The sequence below is a fragment of the Haemaphysalis longicornis genome, unplaced genomic scaffold (assembly GCF_048455015.1).
Source record: "Haemaphysalis longicornis isolate Haplotype H1 unplaced genomic scaffold, Haemaphysalis longicornis Haplotype H1 scaffold_13, whole genome shotgun sequence".
Taxonomy (NCBI): Eukaryota; Metazoa; Arthropoda; class Arachnida; order Ixodida; family Ixodidae; genus Haemaphysalis; species Haemaphysalis longicornis.
Window position 1 is genome coordinate 19,887,519 of NW_027526233.1, and position 7,970 is coordinate 19,895,488.

A 7,970-nucleotide genomic window follows, 5' to 3' on the forward strand; every position below is an offset into this window, starting at 1 on the left:
CGCAAAGCTAGCATTGCCTCGAGGGCAGCGATTTTAGCGTTCAGTAATTTGATTTCATTTTTAGCAGTTTCTTGTTCGCCGCTTAGCCGCTTCATATCAGCTGACATCGCAGCGTGGTCAGTTTCATGTTTTTTCAAAGATTCTTATGCTGAAGTAAAGGCACCAGCTTCGGCTTTGCTCATTGGCCCCGGGTTCGATTCGACATCGCCCGAAAGCATGAGCAATGTTTTCACGACGTCAGAACACAGGTAAGATACACGCAATATTCGCTTCAAAATGTCGCAAAACTCTGGTGGGCACGACACCGCAATAAAACATGGATGACTACACTTGGTACAGGAAGCACCCTTCATGTAACTAACCCGCAACATCAGTGGGCGTAAGTGATGCATCCCAGATGCGGCGCCGTACCCAAAGTAGGCGGCTGATGGCTGGCGTTTATATGCTTCCCCGGTGACGTCACGTGCTGATATGCACGTTCCGCGTTGCCAGATTGAAGCGCTCGTTTCGTCGAAGTGTGGCATCGGGAGGGTTGAAGTCGGCCAAGCAAGAGGCAGGCGGTCGGAAGCAGTCAGCTCGCAGGATCCGGGGACCCAGGAGCAGACAGCCCAGATGACCGCAGCCTGCAACATCAGTGGGCGTAAGTGATCCATCCCAGATGCGGCGCCGTACCGATAGTTGGGTTTTATTGGCGCAAGGCCGACTATGGGCAAAGAGCGCCAAAGAAGAAGTTACTGAATTGTGATGAGACCGTAAATACTAAAACATGTGACTAATAGTAAAAGTGATAAAAAACAAAAGACAATGGAGATGGCTGGCGTATGGGGCCAGGATGCTTACACATGATATAAGAAGAGCTGCAGAAAGTTCACCTCAGCTAAAAACTTAAAAACACGCTGACTAGAAAACCTTGGTTCCTCGGCTAAAAAATATGTTGGGTGCAAAGGAATGTGTCGTCTGCATAATTCAGGGAAATGTTTGTGTCGTGCTGTGTGAAGTTCCTTGCATGTGATTGGTATGCGGACTACGGATAGGCCCTTTCCACACCTGCTACACGTGGGTCCCGAAGTTCCAGTGAGCAGGTGGGACTGCGTCCCGTGTGTGTGACCTATCCGCAGCCTCAGCAGAGTGACTTTAGTGTATTTGTTGTGTAAGTCAGTTATGTAGCGTCTCATTTGTGGGTTTATTACGTGTAGTTTGTTGTCTGTTGACTCCAGTGTATTTGCCATGTGTTACGAAGCTGTCGACTGATGTGTGCCTTTAAATCGGTGTAAGGTGCTGTTGCTAGGTCCACTGTTATGTTGTTATCGTCATGAGAGCAGCAGCACCAGCCATTTGATCAGCGGTCTCATTGCCAGGAATCCCACAGTGACCTGGTACCCAGCATATGGTTATTTCTAAATCTGAAGCATATGCAGTCATTATGACCTTTAAAAGAACATTGATTACATAGTTTTTTGACGACCTTCCTGATGACAATGCCTGCACAACGCTTATAGAATGTGTGTAGATGATGGACTTTGGAATCTTATGTTCGAGGATGTGATTTGAAACGAGTGAAATGCCATACGCTTCTGCCGTGTAAATATTGCTGGGAAAATTGATTGTTTCGATAACTCTAAAATTTGGTCCGTGCGCTGCACAAGAGACAGTATAACCAGTTTTGGACGCGTCGCCATAGAATTCTGCGCACCTGTACTTGTCCTGCAGGAACAGGAAGTGCTGCAGAATTGCATTCCTGGGTACCCCATTTTTTCTACAAGAGTGAATGACAGGTCGCATGATGCAGGACGAAGATGCCATGGTGCGATAAAATTATGAATGGGTGTCTTGTGCGTGTCTGAAAGGGGGACATTGGGTGCAGAAGCCTCCTCCCTAACTCTGAGAGAGAACGGTAAGGGAACAGACGGCCTGTTTAAAAAGAGTTGTAAATTTGATGTATCGTTCATGATGGGATTAAAAGGATGGTTGGTCAGAGACACGATCTTGGATGCATACAACAGGTCAACATACTCCCGCTGATGCCCTAGGCACCATTTGTGGCACTCGACATAAAGACTTTCAACATGGCTAGTGCGGAATGCGCCGCATGAGAGGCGAAGGCCAAGATGCAGCACTGGATCGAGCATTTTCAGTGCTGTTTTTGTAGCCGACCCATACACGACACTGACGTAGTCGAGCCGAGACCCCACCAACGCTGTGTACAGGCGCAGCAGTAGTTGTTTGTCGGCCCCATAAGATTGATGTGAGAGGACCTTATGAATGTTCATTGTTTTTAAGCCTTTCCATTTGAGCTGTCTGATATGTGGGATGAATGTAAGTTTTTCGACGAATAAAATACCTAAAAATTTGTGCTCCTTGTTCACAGGAATTCGCACATTCGCAAGAGTGATGTCTGGGTCCGGGTGAACACCACGCCTTCTGGAGAACAGAACAAAAAGCTCTTCGCAAGATTAAGGTTTAAGCCATTCTTGTCAGCCCAGCTGGCAAGAGTTCTTGACGCCGAGCTGGACTTGACGTTCGCAGATGAACAGGTTACCCAATTTAAAGGATATCTGCGCGTCATTTACATACATGCAATAAGAGATTGTAGGTGGCAGTGCCTTTCCAAGAGAGTTCATTTTTACAATGAAGAGAGTGCAGCTCAACACTCCACCTTGCGGCACGCCATTGTCTTGCACGTGAACATTTGACAGTGCACAACCAACTCTGACGCGAAAGGTTCTCTTCGACATATAACTACAAAGGATGTTAAACATGTTGCCCGCAACCCCAAATGACTTTAGGTCACTAAGGATAACGTACCACCAAGCGGTGTCATAGGCTTTCTCTATGTCGAAAACGAACAAGCAGGGTTCCGTAAAGGTTATTCAACAATGGACCATATTCACACGATCAATCAGGTGATAGAGAAGTGCGCTGAGTATACTGAACCCCTATATATTGCCTTCATAGAATATGAGAAAGCATTTGACTCGGTCGAAACCCTAGCAGTCATTCAGGCATTACGGAACCAGGGGGTAGATGAGCATTATGTAAGAATACTAGAGGATATCTACAATTGGTCTACAGCTACGATCATCCTCCATAGGGAGAGCAGTAAAATACCTATAAGCAAGGGTGTCAGACAAGGAGACACAATCTCTCCAATTTATCCACAGCATGTTTACAAGAAGTATTCAGAACGTTGGATTGGGAACAGGTAGGAGTAAGGGTTACTGGAGAATACCTCAGTAACCTCAGATTTGCTGATGACGTTGCCTTGCTAAGTAACTCGGGGGACGAATTGCAAAGCATGCTTTCCGCACTGGGCGAACAGAGTAGAACCATGGGCCTGAAAATTAATATGCAGAGAACTAAAGTAATGATCAATAGCCTCGGGACAGCCCAGCGATTTGAGATAGGTGGCGAGGCAGTGGAAGTGGTAAGCGAATATATCTACTTAGGCCAAGTTGTGACCCCAGATCCCAACCATGACGCAGAGATAATTAGAAGGATCACAATGGGGTGGGGTGCATATGGCAGACATTCTCAGATAATGAATAGCAGCCTACCATTGTCGCTGAAGAAGAAAGTGTATGACAGCTGCATCTTACCGGTACTCACCTACGGGGCAGAAACTTGGAGGCTCACTAAGAGGGTTCAACTTAAATTGAGAACAACTCAGCGGGCAATGGAGCGGAAAATGATAGGTGTAACATTAAGGGACAAGAAGAGAGCGGAGTGGGTTAGGGAGCAAACTGGTGTTAAAGACATATTAGTAGAAATTAGGAAGAAGAAATGGACGTGGGCAGGGAATGCGAAGGCAAGATAACCGCTGGTCATTAAGGGTAACAGAGTGGATCCCTAGAGAAGGCAAGCGCTGCAGGGGGCGGCAGAAAGTTAAATGGGCAGATGAGATCAAGACGTTTGCGGGGATAAATTGGTCACAGTTGGCACATGACCGAGGCAATTGGAGAATAATGGGAGAGGCCTTTATCCTGCAGTGGGTGTAGATAGGCTGGTGATGATGATGATGTCAAAAAACAAAACAGTAAGACAAAATTGTCTATGCAGAAAAGCATCCTTGATATATGTTTGAAGAGCTACGAGTTGATCGTTCGTTGATCGCCCCGCCCTGAAGCCTGCCTGGCAGCTCTCGAGAAGACCGTTGTACTCAAGGAAGTACATGAGCCTGCGATTTATCATCTCCTCGAGAAGCTTGCAGAGGCAGCTGGTCAGGCCAATGGGTCGATAGCTAGCAGGAGAGGAATGGTCCTTCCTTTCTTTCAAGAATGCAACAACTATGGCCTCCCTCCAAGGCTTTGGAATGTGCCCCGAAGGAAATATCTCTTTGTAAATGTGAAGGAGTGCAACAAGAGTGTCTGTGTGTAAGTGCTGTTTCATTATATATGTAATGTTGTCTGGGCCTGGAGCTGAGGCTTTACACGTGCTTAGAGCAGCCCTCAGCTCATGTAGTGAAAACAGGGAGATGTAAGAAGTCTGTGATTTGTTGTTGTCGCATAGGGAATTCTTTTCACAAGAGGCTTTATGTTTCAGGAAAGTGTTTGTGTAGTGTGCAGAGCTTGACACGTGTTGAAAGTGTTGCGCAAGTGTGTTAGCCTGATCTTCTAGTGTGTCCCTGGTCGTGCTGGCCAAGGGCAGGCTATGTGTATGTTGTCCTTTAAGTTTACGTATTCGTGTCTATACCTTGCGTGTGTCTGTGTATGAATTTACGGATGTTATGAAGGAGCGCCAACTATCCCGTTTTGCGTCACAGCGCACGCGCTTTCCCAAGGCCTTTGCTCTTTTAAAAGAAATTAAGTCAGCCGACCTGGCGTACCGGCGAAGGACACCCCATGCCTTGTTCTGGGCCACTCGCGGTCGCCTGCAGTCCTCGTTCCACCAGGGCCTCCTTGGGTTGCGTGGGGCCCCGGAGGCCTGGGGAATGGACTTGGCGGCGGCGTCGAGGATGTGCGCCGTGAGCAGTTGGGTCGCCTCTTCTACGTGTAGGTGTTTCATGGATGTGTAGTCCAGTTTAGATGTTTCTGTAAATGTACTCGAGTTTGCTCTTCCCTCATTGAACCTTTTATGAGAGGGGGAAGTGTTTGTGCCTATGCCTATGTATGTCAATTTGGTGGGGAAGTGGTCACTACTATATAGGTTTGTGTCCACATGCCACTCAAGAAATGGGAAAAGAACTGCAGAGCCAAGAGCAAAGTCAAGAGGTGAATAACTGTTTTGTCCTATGTTATAATATGTAGCTTGGTTTTTGTTAAAAAGGCATTCTCCCAATGATGTTAGAAATTTTTCAATTAGGCGACCTCGGGCAGCTGTGCGTGAAGAGCCCAAGTTTGAATTATATGCATTGAGGTCACCTAAGACTAAGTACGGTTCAGGTAGTTGATCTATCGGGGCCTCAAAATCAGTGTTCGATAGATGGTAATGCGGAGGGATGTAGAGGGAGCATACCGTTATTAACCTTTCATAAATAATTGTTCGAATCGCGACAGCTTCAAGCATGGTGTTTAGGTGGATGGTGTGACACGCAAAGGATTTTCAGGCTACTATGGCCACACCACCTGAAGAATAAGTGCAACTGTGCCTGTATTTTCGAAAAACCAAGTAGCTATTCAAGAAGTTAGTATGTTTACTATTTAGGTGTGTTTCCTGACGACACATGAGACTTGGCTGATGTGAATGAAGTACCTCGTACACATCATCTATATTGTTGATAAGGCCTCTACAGTTCCATTGAATGATGTTGTCTGTTCCCATTATTTACATTTAGGAATGACTGGAGTGTGTGCGTGTGTGTTCATGTGTCGTCTTTCGGGGCTGTTACTCCGGGAGTGGTCTTTTTGGGCCTTTCTGTAGGTTGGAAGTCGGTGGCCGCTCCTTGCGCTGCGTTGCAGGCAGGAACGGCCCGACATCCATCTCGTCGTCGGATGTCCGAGGGTTGCCCGACGGACTGGGCCCCCCGGACTTGGCCTCGCCTCGAGACCCCTTCGTTTGAGCCGCCACCGCCGAGGGCGTCCGGGGCGCCAAAGGTGGCACGGGTGGCAAAGGTGGCAACCCATGGGGCGGCGGGAGAGGGACCAGATCAGACTCGCTGAACTGGGTCCCTGTGGAAACCAGACGCCACTCCGCCCCCCGTCGAGCTGCGTCGGCGTACCTCCCCAGAATGAAAGAGGCGAACTCTTCTGCGCCTCTGGGAAATTGATGTTTTCTGTTACCTTGAGATTGATTATTTTCTTTTCTATTTGGAACTTTTCGCATTTCCTGGAGTAGGCCGCATGTGGGCCCCTGCCGTTTGCACAAGTGAGGATGTCAGAATTACAGTTGTCGGTGGGGTGGTCCTGCGGGGCGCATTTCACACACGTTGTTTTGCCGCGGCAAGAGGTTGTACTGTGCCCGAACCGCTGGCACTTGAAGCAGCGGCGCGGGTTCGGAATGTAAGGACGAATGGAGCATCGAATGAAGCCTGCATTTATATGTTTAGGAAGTGAGGAACGGTTAAAGGTCAGGATAATATGTTTCGTGGGGATTATGTTATCATCCCTCCGCATCGTGATGTGGCGCACACCTGTGACGCCCTGATCCTTTAAACCTTCAAGCAAGTCGGCATCTGTTTCCGTAAGAAGATCTGCCTCAGAAATCACTCCCTGGGAGCTGTTGAGGCTCCGGTTGGGTGTGACCCTGATGTTCAGATCATAGATGCGGGTTTGTTCAAGAAGAGTGCGGGCTTGTTGCTCGGCATGAGTTCTACAAGGATTTCTCCAGTCCTAAGCTTTTTAGCTTGATACTTTCCACCTATGGTGTTTTGCAGGAATTTCGAAACCAGGAATACAGACAGGGAAGCGACAGGTCTTGCTGAGTCAGCTGACTCTATCGCAAGAAAACGAGCATAGTTATTCACGGTTGTTCAAAAGACAGTTGTTGGAAGGGGTGTGAATGAAACTTCGGTGCGGCCCCTTTTCACTGACCGATCACGTTTGGGGGGGGGGGGGGGTTGAAGATGCCATATAGCATAGTATAAAAGCAGGGAGACTGGAGTACTTTCTTCTTTGACCTTACCCTGGTAGTCAAAGAGGTCCCGGAGCTCGCTCTCTGGTAGACAGGCAGGGAGCCCATCGGCCGGAGCTTGACCAAGGCTCCGACGGCCACCGTTTATGGCTTCTACCCTTCGCCTTTAAACACCTCGCCACGGTTGGACACGGCTTATGTATGGGAGCTCGGGGTCCGCGGTGTCGCTGCTCACCGTCTCCATGAATACTCAAGGTGCCCCGTGGGGGGAGGACTGGATTCCAGAAGGAGGAAATTTATATTCAATATGCTTTGCGAACGAACCCTCGGCATTCAATGCTTAAGGTATATCACTTGGAAATACATGAAATGCACATGGAACAACTGTAGACATCGCGAAATTATTCGCCGCCGCAGTCCAATTAAGCGGTCAGTGGTGGCGTTTTGGTTAGTTCCAAAATCCCCCGCACGGGGCACCTTGAGTATTCATGGTGACGGTGAGCAGCGACACCGCGGACCCCGAGCTCCCAACATAAGCCGTGTCCAACCGTGGCGATGTGTTTAAAGGTGAAGGGTAGAAGCCGTAAACGGTGGCCGTCGGAGCCTTGGTCAAGCTCCGGCCGATGGGCTCCCTGCCTGTCTACCAGGCAGGGAGCTCCGGGACCTCTTTGACTACCAGGGTAAGGTCAAAGGAGAAAGTACCCCCGTCTCCCGGCTTTCCAATGTATCATATGGCATTTTCCAAACCCCCCCCCCCCCAGACGTGATCGGCCCCCGAAAAGGGGCCGCACCGAAGTTTCCTTTCCACCACTTCCTGACTTGAGTCCTCCGAAACCGAATAACTATCCTCGCTTCATCGTAATGGAATCTGTAGACCAATCAAAACCTCTTGCTTCACTGTCGGTATTTCTCATTTCAAAGTTTCTTGACGGTATTGTAGGAGGGTCGTATAAGGCCAAAAAACA